Genomic DNA, 14818 nt, shown 5'->3' with positions numbered 1-14818 from the left:
AAAATATATGGTGAGAAGGAAAAATTACTTTTATATGGGCTTTATAAACTAAAATATCTCCCATTTTGTTTAACTTACATACTTAGGAGGACTATCTACCTTTTTTTGTAATACTAAACAGAAATAGATAGCTGGCTGACTAAAACAGCATAAACACAGCTATTCAGTATAGCTTTAGTTAGTTTTTCTGCCTTTTTCAAATGGGGACTGATAGTAAAATGTTCATTAGTGAAAATTTTTCACACTGTTCTTCCTTCTTTGAATTAATTTTTGTAAGGGAATTCAGAGCTTGGACATGATTTAAAAAAATATAGTTTAACATGCCTAAAAATGTTAGAGAATTTCAAGTGAGCACACAAAGTAAAGCAAAATAATAAGCAAAAACATTATAAACTATCAGTCAGTAATGTAGATGGTCATTTAATGAGGCTAATTCTTAAATGTATCAGATGTTGTTAAATTATAGAAACACTGAAGAGAGTTAACACATAAAGGTAGTCATAATTACAAGAGTGGAGCAATGTCTCTTTTTAACTACCTCTCCTTACCTTTCCCCAATCTCTTTTTGTAATAACATTTAAATTCTACTTAATTATGTCTTCATATTTAACAGTAAGACTGAAACAATTGTCAAAACAAAAAATTATACGACCAAATAAAAATGATTTTCATTGTTTTATATATATATATATATAAAGCATATATAATGATAAGCACAGGAGATGGGCACTGAATAAGATTCATGATTCCTTTTCATGACATTCATGGTACATATTCATAAAACTTGATTCCCTAAGAAAGTTCTCATATATGGTTTATATATATAGACTACTAAATGATACATTGACCAGCATATTAAACATTTTTATTATAATCCAAATGTGGTCTCATGTGGCCTTTTCTTGTAGCCAATGGGGAGCATAATTGCATATCCCCCAAAAGGCAAATCTATTGGTGAATTAATGTGCTCAATTAACTATATTTAGAAAATACAATCTATATTACAAAATCAGACTGCTTATATGTCAGACAATATTTTATAAATATTATTTCTAGTAATCAAATTTCTTGATAGAGTAGATTTCTTGACTAGGTAAAACTATACTGTCAATGAGGTGATAAAATATATTGTTGTTCAAAGACAGACCCACATTCTTAAGACAAAAGATGATCAAGTTGTAAGGAATCTGTAGTAATTCCCAGTGGAAATTGGAGGGTCTAACTTGGATATTCAATTTCTTAAAAGACTCAGAGGTATGGTCAAGCAAACCCAATTTTTCTTTAAGGAGCAGTTTTGAATCTACTGAAACATATGAATACATTTACAATGGTATCCAAGCCCATGAAATGAACTTGGCAAAACATACCCATGGATAACTGCATTGATTTGTCAGTTATACATAGTTATTTGAACTAAAGAAATACAACTTGGAAACTGATTGCTAAATATAATTTGACTAGTTTTTCAAATTAGTCTTTCTGACAATAGTTTGTTTCTAGTATTAATTGTCAACTGAGATCAACAAGGTTTCTTGAATTCAAGAATGATCTTCATAAATTGGGACATTTGTAGAGACGTGGATGGATCTAGAGACTGTCATACAGAGTGAAGTAAGTCAGAAAGAGAAAAACAAATATCATATATTAATGAATATATGTGAAACCTAGAAATATGGTACAGATGAACTGGTTTCCAGGGCAGAATAGAGACACAGGTGTAAAGAACAAACATATGGACACCAAGTGGGGAACTGGTGGTGGTGTTGATGGTGGTGGGATGAACTGGGAGATTGGGATTGACATGTATACACTAATATGTATAAAATAGATAACTAATAAGAACATGCTGTATAAAAAATAAGTAAAAATTTAAAAATTAATTTAAAAATAAAAATAAAATTGTAAAAAAAATGATCTTCATGGTATAACTTTAGAAATATTCTGAAATGTCCAAAATAAATATATAATAAATATTTATGCTTATTGGTATATAAATATGGTAGAATAACCTGTAGTTATTAAAATAATGTTATTTAATTATTTTGCTCACAAAATGTTTTACTATATTGTCAATTGAAAATGTTAGTTACATGAAGTGTATTAGCAATGTACTGTTTCAGCCTGTAAAGTTACGTTGGAAAAAACAAAACACTGTCTCACTGTTTGTGGGCCTATATTAACTCTGTTTCCTCTGGGTGATAAGGATAAACATCATTTCTTACTTTTCTGTATTCTTAACTTTTTAAAAATAATTAACATCAAGTACTTAAATATTCTTAAAAGAATCAAATTATCAGAGTCAATGTCTAAACTATACTTCTTCTGTTATGATATTTCTGAAACACTCATCAATTTTTACCTATTGAATTTTCAACATAATAACTGAAAAAAAAATAAAATTCAAAGAAACATAAAAGAAAAATTTTGATGTTAGAGATGTTAGATTAAACAAACATATTTAGCTCTCTTCCCTACCGAAACTGCCCTAAAATTATAATAAATATTTTTTAAAAGTAGCATTTTTAAAAAGTAGATACAGATTTAAAAGAGATTAAAAAATAAATAAGAGAGATTGTGAATGGAATAGGGAACAGTAACAGCAAAAGAGTATAAAGCAGTGTAACTTATTTTGGAGACCCAGCAATGCTTAATCCTTAGTCTGCTGTAAGAAAAAACATGAAACAACATAAATTGTGTCATAGAAGGCCCCCTGCAATAAAAAAGCTTAGTAATGGGTAATAAGAGTGTCCACTGAATTAAAGACTTTTTAAGAATCCCTGAATCGTTTTTCCATGCAGCATTGTTAACTGCCTTCTCTCCTCCCAGGTAAAAGACATTTAAACTCCAGAGAAGGTAAGAGAAAAAAATGCAGGGTGAATGAGGGGAAACACAAGGCAGAGGAGAGGACTGAGTACATTGTGATGTCAGAGGCTAAGACAATGCTCTCACACTGGATGACATGCCTCCAGCATTCTTTCCCCACTCTTTTCTAGAGTGCTGGCATCCACCGTCATACCCAGAAGTTAGGAGTCTAGAAGACGTTTCCTTGGTGTACCAGAAAAGATATAAGGCTGTAGATGCAGGAGTTTCCCAAGAAAAGAACCTGACTACGCCAACTTAAAAATAAGGCCTGGGCTTCCCTGGTGGCGCAGTGGTTGAGAATCTGCCTGATAATGCAGGGGACATGGATTTGAACCTTGGTCTGAGAAGATCCCACATGCCGCGGAGCAACTAGGCCCGTGAGCCACAACTACTGAGCCTGCGCGTCTGGAGCCTGTGCTCCACAACGAGAGAGGCCGCGATAGTGAGAGGCCCGCGCATCGTGATGAAGAGTGGCCCCGCTTGCCACAATTAGAGAAAGCCCTCCCACAGAAACGAAGACCCAACACAGCAAAAATAAATAAATTAATTAAAAAAAGATAAGGCCACAATTGACACACCTGTACACCTACAAGTAACTTCCAAGCATCTTTCTACTGAACACTCTTAAATATGAGTGGACAGCCAAGGATTGCCAGTCATATGTGAAAAACAGAAGACATGAAATTATGGAGTAGAGAATCTGGGTTTGAATTAATGTTAAGTAGTATACAGAAAACTAAGTGAGCAAGCAAGCAGACTATTACTTTCAGAGAAAACAAGAAAGTTAAAGAAAAAAAAGCATACTTTCGACATACAACATGTAAATGATGTTTAGATGGTCATAGTTTCTAAATTTTAATTAATCAAAATTAATAAATAACTACATTTTAATGATATGAAGAGCTGAAAAACCTGTGCCAGTGGTAGAGTGGCTTAAGCAAGAATAGAAAAAGAAAAAAATATATTTATTTTCCCAAAATAAAAGTTCAGAAATTATGTCTAAAATTGAAAAAAAATTATTAAAATAATTACAAGCATGTTATTTAGCAATGTGGATGTCCTACAATAAGTAGCTAAAAGAGTTAATAGTCCCTGTTCTCTAGACATATACAAGTTGTGTAAATTTATTTGACTCTTTAAATCATATGCATAATTTGGATAATAATGTAATTACATGTTAATTTTAGATATATCCATAGCCAAATGTGAGTGATAAAATAGTGTGACTGAAGTTTGACATATTTCTAGGGTCAGTAGTATAGACTGCAATCCAAATAAATAAATAAATAATTAACAGATTGATAAATAAATAAAATAATTTGAGTTGTTAGAATCATAGCAGAAGTACCTATTTGATAATAACTAATGAACAATGTTGAAATACGTATATTTTGAAGCCCAGTGAGGGAAAAACGATTTACCCAGTAAAACAGGAGAATACTGCCCAAAGGTAAATCTTAAATTTTATTAACCATAGCAACTAAAAAAGGCACAATAGCATGCTTTTATTAAAGGGAATACATTCTGAAATGTCACACTATACAGTGTGATTGAGACACTAGTTGGGAAATTTACAGATTGAATTCAGCCTAAAATTTCTCTGTTGAGATAATCATCTTAAAGGGCTATTGTCAATGCATTCAGAATCATAAGCTCTCCATCTTGTCAATTTCACTGCATTCTAAAGACGCTTGACAACTTTCATTGCAATATGCTGTGAACAATCTTTCAGTCCTGCAGCAATTCAGTTAGCGTTATCAACAAAGATGTGAAATGCTCTATAAAGGTAAACCAGATAAAGTGGATCAATATGGACTCTGGAAATATAAACCCTCTGGCACACGAGAAATGCCATTATGAGGCAGGCTCCATGGCTGATACTGTCCGACCAAAAAGCTTTATATAAAAGCTGCAAAAAAGACAATCAATTTGGTAAAAATCCCTGCAGGTGTTTCAGAATTGAAAGAAATATTGCTGTCTGACAGCCTCTCATGATGGCCCTTTCATATGATTAATTCATATATAGGATGTTTCTTAGTCTTTTCTCCTCAGTTTTGCTAAATACTAGTTGAGTTTCTACCTCTTCAGCTGTGACACAGTTATACACAGCAAAACTAGACTGTTTCAAATCTGTGGAGCAGCTCTAGGTTGTCCTCAGCACTTGCGATGTGCTTACTCCTCCATCCCACAGAACTTCTACAGTGTTAATGTAGTCTTTCATTAAAAACTTACAACTCTGGATTTTTCCAGTCTAGCATGAAATGATCTTAGATGTTGTCACTCTGTCCTAACAAATAAAAAGTTAAAACAAATGGAAAAATAAACAATTATTTTTCGAGCTGTCAGAGAAGTTAAGACACAGGGCAAACCACTGCCTCCACAATTGGAGAGAAAGACAGATACAAAACTTGGCCGATTATGTCCAATAAAGCTGAAAAAATAAAATAATAAATGGGAACTTAAAAAAGAAAAGAAAAAAACTTACCAATGCAAAAACCCATGAGTAGAAACCTCCATGAGAACCAGTGTTGAGGTAGGAAAACCTAAATTCTAACTGACGAAGTGCTGGAGCCTCAGCGTAAAGAATGCTGAGAGTTTAAAAATCCAGGACCTAGAGTCTGTCATACAGAGTGCAGTAAGTCAGAAAGAGGAAAACAAATACCATATGCTAACACATATGTATGGAATCTAAAAAAAAAGTACTGATGAACCTCCTGGAAGGGCAGGAATAAAGACACAGAAGTAGAGAATGGACTTGAGGACACAGAGTGGGAAGGGGAGACTGGGACAAAGTGACAGTAAGCAGTGACATATATACACGACCAAATGTAAAATGGATGGCTAGTGGGAAGCTGCTGCATAGCACAGGGAGATCAGCTCGGTGTTTTGTGACCATATAGAGGGGTGGGATAAGGAGGGTGGGAGTGAGAGGGAGGCTCAAGAGGGAGGGGATATAGGGATATATGTATACATATAGCTGATTCACTTTGTTGTACAGCAGAAACTAACACAACATTGTAAAGCAATTATACTCCAATAAAGTTGTTAAAAAAAAATCCAGGGGACCCAGCTATAGGGGAAACACTGCATGTTTGTGATATTTACTTCCAGGATTTCTACCTCCAGGACCTCATAGTAAATATCAGAGAAAAATAGCCTCCAACTTCCAGCAGGGGAAAGGATAAAAAGAACCATTTTTAAATACATAAAGTGATTTGGAAATGGTCTCCCTTTTTTTTTTTTTATACTTGAAAGAGTTTATGTAATCCTGATGTTATTTCTTCCATAAATATTTATTAGAATAAACCCTTAGAAACCATATGGCTTAAATTTTCTTTGTGTAAACGCTTTTGGTAATGAATTCAACATATTCAATAAATTTTATGATTTGCAAAAAAAAAAAAAAAAAAGAAAAAGAAAAAGAAATACACAGCAGCACTCTGTTCTTAACAAAGCCTGCCTTTAGAAGAAATTATTTTACCAGAGTCTACCTAACCAGCTGGAGTTTAGTCAGAGCCTAACGTACTTAGGGAGCAGGGAAATACACAACTCTATCCTATCATGTGGGAGAAGGGAAATACCTAACTCCAGTTTCTACCAGCCATCTTGTCCACCTAAGTGGGGAAAAAACTGAGAAGCACTGTTGAAGTTCAGAGTTCAGGGACACAGGTTCACCAAAGACTGAAATAATCATACAACTATAGAGTGCTTCCGCTCCCCCCTCAGATGTGAACATAGTAAATTAAAATAAGAATGCTAAACTGTCTAATCTTTAAGTTCCATTACAAAAAGCACATTAACATTCTGCAAAATTGTAATTATAAGTGTAAAATGGCAGGGTAAATATGTTGGTGGCAAATTCCAGCTGGCAAGGAAAACACTGAGACAAAACTGGTCAGAAAAATTTACCTTATTGAAATTGATATTTTTAGTGATATTTGAAGTAGAAATAACAAATGAATTATTTTTTATAGAAAGTAATTGAGTTAATAAAAATTTCATTGAATATTTTCTTGTGTGTATTTGAATGGGAGGTTTTCAAGGTCATCTCTTATTCATATTGAGCATTCCCTGTAATTAATGACTCACTTAGAAACAGAAATCCAAAAAAGTTATTAATTTTTTTATATACTTAAAAGAAAACCCTCAGAGATCAAAATTATCAGCTTTGTAGAAAATAATAAAAATATCTAAAGCTGTGTCAGTCTAGGATAAATGATGGTGTGTGGTCATCATACAATAATGTAATGTTCAAAATCTGTTTAATATGAAATGATAGTATATCATCTTAATTCCTACAAGGAATTAGGGTCAAACTTGGCAAGTTTACTGTAATAACTTTTTATTTATCTAAACTTGTATTTTTCTTGAGTTTTTGTACTTTTGTCTCTAGGAAGTTTTTGAACATAACCACACACGCACACACACATAATTATTTTTATTGGCACTTCAAAAATTTTCCATAAATATTAATTATATATTATAATAATATGGAAGCCCCAGGAATTCCAGATAGTCTTGCGTTTTCTTTCATTAACTCTGGACTCCTGCTTTCCACTGGAGACATAAAGAATGTAATTTCTTTGAGTTGGAAATGTAATCAACATTCTCCATTTCAAAGCAGAATATTGGCCTTATCATTTGTCAGCAAAGTAGACTTGTATGATGCCAGCCAAATTATTTCATGGTTGGTTAATTATATACCTCTTAATATTTCTGCATTTGGCTATCTTAGTCTGTAGCAATTACCACACTGATGATGGACACAATTTGTTCCTTAATTCACAGCATTTTTATGAAAACTTGACAAATTTACAATAAAATACGCTATGAATAAAAAGCACAAACTTTTATAGGATATTACCTACAATTCTCTATAAGCACAAACTTTTATACAATATTCTCTATAATTCTCTAATAGGTAGGTTAGAGCTAAGTTCTTTTAAATAGTTGACTAAAGGCTTTGGCAACTTTAACATGAGAAGAGGAAATAGTCTAATTTTTTTCTCTAATTTGATAATCAATATTTTACCCGTAATTCTCAGATGAAGAAGAATTTTTTTTAGATAATTAAGTATGGTAAAATCAAGAGGAAATTTGAAGAAAATATTAACACATTTTCCTATTAAAGCTGGGACACATGTCCATTAAGTTTATTACATCAATCAAACGCAGTACTCTTCCAAAGTTTATTTATCTTAATTTATGAGTAAGATTATCAGATCATGTTATGATTATTTAAGTGCTTCTCCCATATTTCTGATCAAGGGACTGGTCCTACTTCATCAGCTCTGAATTACTCAGTGTAGAACTATATGTACAGAATCTTTAAATCCATGGTAAATTATTAGTCCTATTACCCTAACATAAATGATTTCCTAGAGGATGTCAGTTACTTTAGAAAGTTCACTGATGTTTTAAATAAATCAAAGAACTTAAACTTGTAATCCAATACACATACAGGGAAAGTATACACACACACAGACACACACACACACACACACTGCTTGTTATTTATGCAGCCTAATGATAGCAGTAAAACCTTGGCTTGCAAATATGATATTATTTTAGACCCTGAAAGAAGTATTGTGATTTGTATAAATTATTTTATATTATTATTTATTTAAACTATGTTGTACACTGTTGATGAAAGTATGTATACATTGAAGAAAAAAGCCTGAATGAATCTTCTCTATTAAAATCAGTAATGTTATTTATATTAAGCATTACTAATTTAAAATTGGGTAAACAAAAAGGTCATACTGTATAGTACAGGGAACTATATTCAATATCTTGTGATGAACCATAATGGAAAATAATATAAAAAAGAATGTATGCACATGTATAACTGAATCACTTTGCTGTACAGCAGAAATAAATACAACATTCTAAATCAACTATGCTTCAATTAAAAAAAACATTCAATTGTACATTTTGAATGGGTAAATTGTGTGATATATAAATTATATATCAATAAAGATGTTTTAAAAAGTGAAAAAACTTTTAAATAATTAAAACTTGCAAAAAAAACACAAAAAAATCAGAGAAATGTGTTTGATCAGGAACAAAACAAGGGTAAAATCCTAATGTTCTGAGTGTGAAATAAAGTAATATCCATATTGCATATTCAATAAGTTAGGTTTTGTTTCTTGCATTTATGAAATATTGTCATTTCAAAACACAGATTAAAATTTATTAATTGTAAAGTTTAGCCTTTTAATGCATAATCTTGTATTCCCTATCACCAAAAACCTTCAGGTCAAAAATATTTAAATTAATTATAATCAGCAATATTAATAGAACACTTGCAGCTTGTAATGTGTGACAATATGTAATTACTTTCAAATATTAAATTTAATACATAAAAGTAAATCACTACAACATTACTTAAAGTTTTGAAAAAGAGAGTGTCTTAATAAGCTACACTATGTACACTCACTGATAAAGCTGAATGAAGAAGAATAGATTTTCAGTTAATAATTCTATTTGAAGTTATTAGGTAAAAACTAGACCATTGAAATATTAAATTCATATAGAATGTGTAAGATTGGGAATTTATACTACTATATTTAAATATGTTTATAAACTTTGTCATTGTGTGGATTGAAGGTAACAAATGGTGTCAGTTAAAATGCTTTGTATTACAAAAAAGAAAGTAAAACTTGATAAATAATGAAGTTATAATTGTACATAAAATTTAGCTGCTTGCTGATAAATAGGACTAGCTATAAACTTTTAAAATGTAATCATGACAATTTATCAAAAATATGAGTAAATATTATCCTACAACAGAAAGATAATTTCAGTTTAGCTCAGGAACTAGAATGGATGACTACTTTCATCATTATTATTCCATATTGTCAGAGTTGAAATATAAGCTAAAACATAGTAAAATAAAAAGTGAAATAATATAATAAAAAGAACTGATAAAAACATTGAAAAATAATGCATAATACTATAGCAATTGTTAATTATGCAATTCTAGGATTATGATCTCCAAGTACAATAGATTTTCTGGAAATAATAAATTATAGAAATGTTTTAGTTTTAAGACAAATACATGAAAATCAATAGTTTATTTTTTTTTCATTTTAGGAGTAAGTATCTAAAAATAAATGAAGAAAGAATTATATTTGTAATGTTGCAAAACTATAATAATCCTGGGAAATTTTAATAAAAAAGACAGAATACAAAATTATTTAAACGTTTTGTAGAACATAAAGCAAGATCTAAACTTAAAAAGGGATAAAAATGATTCTGAGGGAAAGATTTCAAATAATAAAAATAGCCACTGTCCCATAATTAATATATAAATCTAATACAAATCCAATTATATTTCAACAGAATGTTGGTTTGTTTGTTGGCAGATGGAAGTGAGCAGGGCTGATAAAATCCTAATAATAGTTCTAATATATCTAACATCATAATATATTTAGAGTTTTTATAATAAAATTAATATTGGCTTGGGGATAAACACATATATCAATATTGACTTGAGAATAATCAAACTGATTAATAGAACTGAATTGGGAATCTTGAAATTGTTCCCAGTACATATAAATATTTAATGTCTATCTTGCAAATGTAGTGCTTCAACTCCAGAGGGGGAAATAAAAAACAGTAGTTAATAAATGTTGTTGACATAATTGTATCTTCATCTGGAAATAAATGTAAGCTGGATTTCTATGTTACATAACACATACTGAAAAAATATCCAAATGGTATCAGACTTAAGGTTAAAAACACTTTTATCAATTTTTATACTGATAAAAATATAGCAAGAAAATCAAAACAGCTGTATTAAAATCTAGAGGCAATCTTTAGGTCAGGTAACTGTAAAAATAAAGAAACATTTGCTATATAAAATGTCTTAAAAGAATGTATTTCAGAATATACCATAAGTGAAGTCTACAAAATTTTGGGAGCTGGGAAAAAGATATTTATAGTAAGAATTCAAATTTTCAGACCTCTTAGAGATAAACTCAAAATCACATGTAACCTGGTGAAAAATAAACACCATGCTTAAGTAGCAAAAATAGATGTGCTTAGGACACTCACAGAAGAGTAAATTCAGTTGTCCAAACACTGAAAAAAGATGCCTAAACTCAGTAGTCAGTAATTTTAAGTGACAAAGAGACAGTAATTTGTATATTTTGGACTGGAAAAATTAGTGACATATCTATTCCTTGTAGGATAGTAAGGGAGACAGTATGCTCAGTTCTTGTTCAAGGAAATGTGAATTATTTAAGCATTATGGAAAAGTATAATAAAATTTGATATAATTTTTAAAATTTATCTTTTGACCTTGTAATTTACTCTCCTAGAAAAGTTATTCTATATAAATACAAAAATGATGCAAATAAAAATAAGTACAAGAATATTAATATCAGAATAATTCCCATAGTAGTAAAAATGTAAGCATGCACAAAACCAAAAACCTTAAATAAATACCCATCAATAGAGAATTAGTATATCCACACCAAAAGATATTACCTAGCTTTTAAAGGAGTGACTTAAAATTCAACCAGTTAACTGACATGGATTTCCAGGAGATAATTTAGTATGCATAAATGTGTTTAAAAGTTGATCCCACTGTTTTTCACAAGGACAGCAAAGAGACTACAAATGTATATCTTTGTGTGTGTGTTCTATATGTTTTATATGAGTGTATCTTCATATTGACATGGAGGAAAACATAGAAGGTGCTAGCAAAATACTAATATAGATTACCCCAGGGCCTTGGAAAGGATGAGGTAAAGCAACCAGAATATTGGAAGAAAAAAAAAAAAAAAAACTTGTGCACACCAAAATTCTGCACACAGAGGTTTATAGCAGCTTTTTTCAAAATTACCCAAACGTGGAAACAACTAAGCTGTCCTTTAGTAGGTGAATAGACAAACTGTGGTACATCCGGAAAATGGAATATTATTCAGCATTAAAAAGAAATAAACTATCAAGCCATGTAAAGATGTGGAGGAACCTCAAATGCCATTTGCTAAGGAAAAGAAACCAATCTGAAAAGGCTACACACTGCATGATTCCAGCTATAAGACATTCTGGGAAAGGCAAAGCTATGGAAAGAGTAAAAAGATTACAAGGGGGTGGGAAGAGTATTTTTTTTTGAATTTGAATTAAATTTCAAATTTGAATTCACAGTTTTGAATTCAAATTCAAAAACTTTTTGAATTTTTGAATTCAAAAAGTTTCTTTTTGAAGGTGAAGCACAGAATAATTTTAGGGCTGTGAAAATACTCTCTATGATGCTATAATGATGAATACATGCCATTATATCTTTGCCTAAATCCCCCAAAAGTGAAGCCTAATGTAAACTATGGACCTTGGGTGATAATGATGTGTCAATGTAGGTTCATCAACTGTAACTAATGTGCTGCCCTGGTGGTAGATAAGGATAATGAAGGAGGTTATGCACATATGGGTGTGTGTGTGTGTGTGTGTGTGTGTGTGTGTGTGTGTGTAGCATATGGAATATCTCTGCACCTTCCTCTCAATTTTCTGTAAATATGAAAATGCTCTAAAATAAAGTCCTTTAAAAAGTTACTTGACAAAATATATTTTTTTAAGTAACATCAACAAAATTGGAAGTTTTTGGATAAGGCAGGTCATGGTTTCTTGTAAAAATTTCAGAACTAGAAGAGAATTCAGACATATTGGGTCAGATTTTGTTTGCTTGTTTTTGGTTCTCACATCTATGATATTCTCTTCTGATAGTAAAATGGCAGCAGTATTTCAAAACATCACATATGCACAAAATACCATCTGGAACAAGAGAAAGACTTTTTGTTTCCCCAGATTTACCAGGAAATGACATATATATATATATATATATATATATATATATATATATATATATATATATATATATATATATATATATAATACAGCTTATATCCTTTGTCCAATTTTTAATCAATTATTGTATCCAGATGAAGCAAACTAGGCCATGTTCTTGGTTCTATAATTTAGCTTTTCTTGGAACATGTGAATCCCCAAAAGAATAACAATGAAGGTAGAAAAGATAAATTAAGTTCATGGTAGGACATGACAAAGGTCTCAATGAGTCAATTATCTTAATTAACCAATGTCTATACACACAACATGAACTATTAAAAATTGTCATGCTTATATGAAATGCATTTATATCCTCACCAAAGGAAGAAAAAAAAAACATTTCTTTGTTATCAGAATCCAGGTCTCCAAGGATTACCTTGGTTGAGTTTACTAAGAGAGTCTCCACTCTACACTGTCTTCCACTGACACACTTGAGATGAACATTAGAAAGGTTTCATGAGCTACTCTGGCTTTAGCATCCTCCTTCCTATTCATGGAGCTCTAAAGACCTAGAGATCATCAAAGGACCAACAGTCATGTTTTTGTTATTTTTGCCATTCTCTAGCAAAATAACTCCCTAAAACCTTAGAAGAGTTTTGATCTGTGTGCTACGCAGAAATTCCATGGGCTGGTCCTCAAAGCCAGAGTCTTTAAATACTTAAGTTTGAGTCCAAGAGAGTGTCTTGAAATCTCTAACTCACCTTAGTATTCTGCATTATCATAGCACTCTGTTGACTCAGCATAATCCTCTGTTTAGGAGAAACCTGAAACAATAAGTTGGATAGCAAGGCACAATAATATACTTCTAAAGTACAAGTTGCTTTCCAAATTTCTCTGCATAATTATATTTATTTTTCTCTTTTTTGGGGGTAGATAAAGTCAACAGCTGTGTGCTGTGTGTGTGGGAGTTGGGGATGAGGGTGGGAGTGTGATGGAGGGAGGTGTTCCTGGCCTTAAAGTTTTTTAATCACTTTACCACTTTCCTACCTTCTTAGAATTTACTATATCCACTTAAATTGGTTCTCTAATCCTGGAAAAGAGAATGCTAGCCAATTTTGTGTTGCAGTGAACAGCTGAAAGGGCATGTCTTAGAAAAGAAAATGAGGGAATACATTAAAGGGCTCAGACTTAAATACCCCTCCTCTATAGTGGGCAGAATGAACTTTTCCTAGGTGGCATAAAAGAAATCAGGTTCTATTGGGAAATGAGGAATAAATATTAGAGAGTAAATCACAAATGTCTACTAGGAGTACTGCTACATGTTAATTATTCCTGAATCAGCCAAAATAAGCTCGACTGTGTTGCCTTTATAACAGTTATGACATGCTACCATCAACAAAAAAACAAAAACTTGCCTTTTCTTCACTACGTTTTCATCAAAGGTGGCCATACCTTCCTCATTGCAAGACTCTTGCTGGCTGGAAAGCCAGTATGAGACATTTCAGTTGTCATGATAGACACTTGAAACATCTGCATGGCAGGGTAACATAACACTTCCACTCATAAATCATGGTTTAAGACTGATTTCAGGGATCAGGATTATAAAAGCCTCCCAGGAGGATAGGCCACAAAATATTGGGCAACTACAACACCATCTCCTTCAATTACAAACTAATCACAGGGCTAGAGTTTTATGTCAGCTATCATATATAATTCTTATAATAGTTCTTATGAAGAGAATAACTTTTAGTTTAAACTAAAAATGAAGCTCAGAAAGGTTAAATAATTTGTGAGAAATTTAATATATTGAACAATAGATAGCATCAGAACAGAAAGAACTATGTGAATCTGAAACACAAATTCTTTCACTGTTTCACACTACCACAAGTTTAAAATCTGATTTAAGGTTATGCTTGAGAAAAGGAAATTGAGTAAAGCAATATTAAAATTAAGGTCTCCTAAAATATGTTTTATTAAGCATTATGTTTCAATGTAAGTTAGTAGGAACCACAATTCAATGTACATATAATTATGTTGAAAAGTTTTCCAGAAATTCTTTTTAAGAATAAAACTAGTTCATTCTGTGTATTTTCTTAGCTAAATAAATTTTTTAAAAAAACTTTCACAGCAAAGGATATGAACTTAATAAAATTCTAAAACCCCATTA

General features: G+C 31.5%; 1 pseudogene across 1 annotated transcript in view; it reads right to left on the bottom strand.

Annotated features, from left to right (window-relative positions):
• Window positions 1-14163, bottom strand: part of LOC309792633 (kinetochore-associated protein NSL1 homolog) — a 49577-nt pseudogene extending 35414 nt beyond the window's left edge. Inside the window, exons 1-2 of the transcript in view lie at window positions 14104-14163; window positions 13413-13475 (exon numbers count right to left, since the gene is read on the bottom strand). The product of the transcript in view is annotated as a kinetochore-associated protein NSL1 homolog (transcript). The remainder of the gene's footprint in view (window positions 1-13412; window positions 13476-14103) is intronic.
• Window positions 14164-14818: the final 655 nt, after the last annotated feature.

This window comes from Mesoplodon mirus (genome assembly GCF_964341445.2).
Source record: "Mesoplodon mirus genome assembly, chromosome: 17".
Lineage (NCBI taxonomy): Eukaryota > Metazoa > Chordata > Mammalia > Artiodactyla > Ziphiidae > Mesoplodon > Mesoplodon mirus.
The sequence above is the reverse complement of the archived record's forward strand: the minus strand, read 5'-3'. Positions and strand labels throughout refer to the sequence as shown.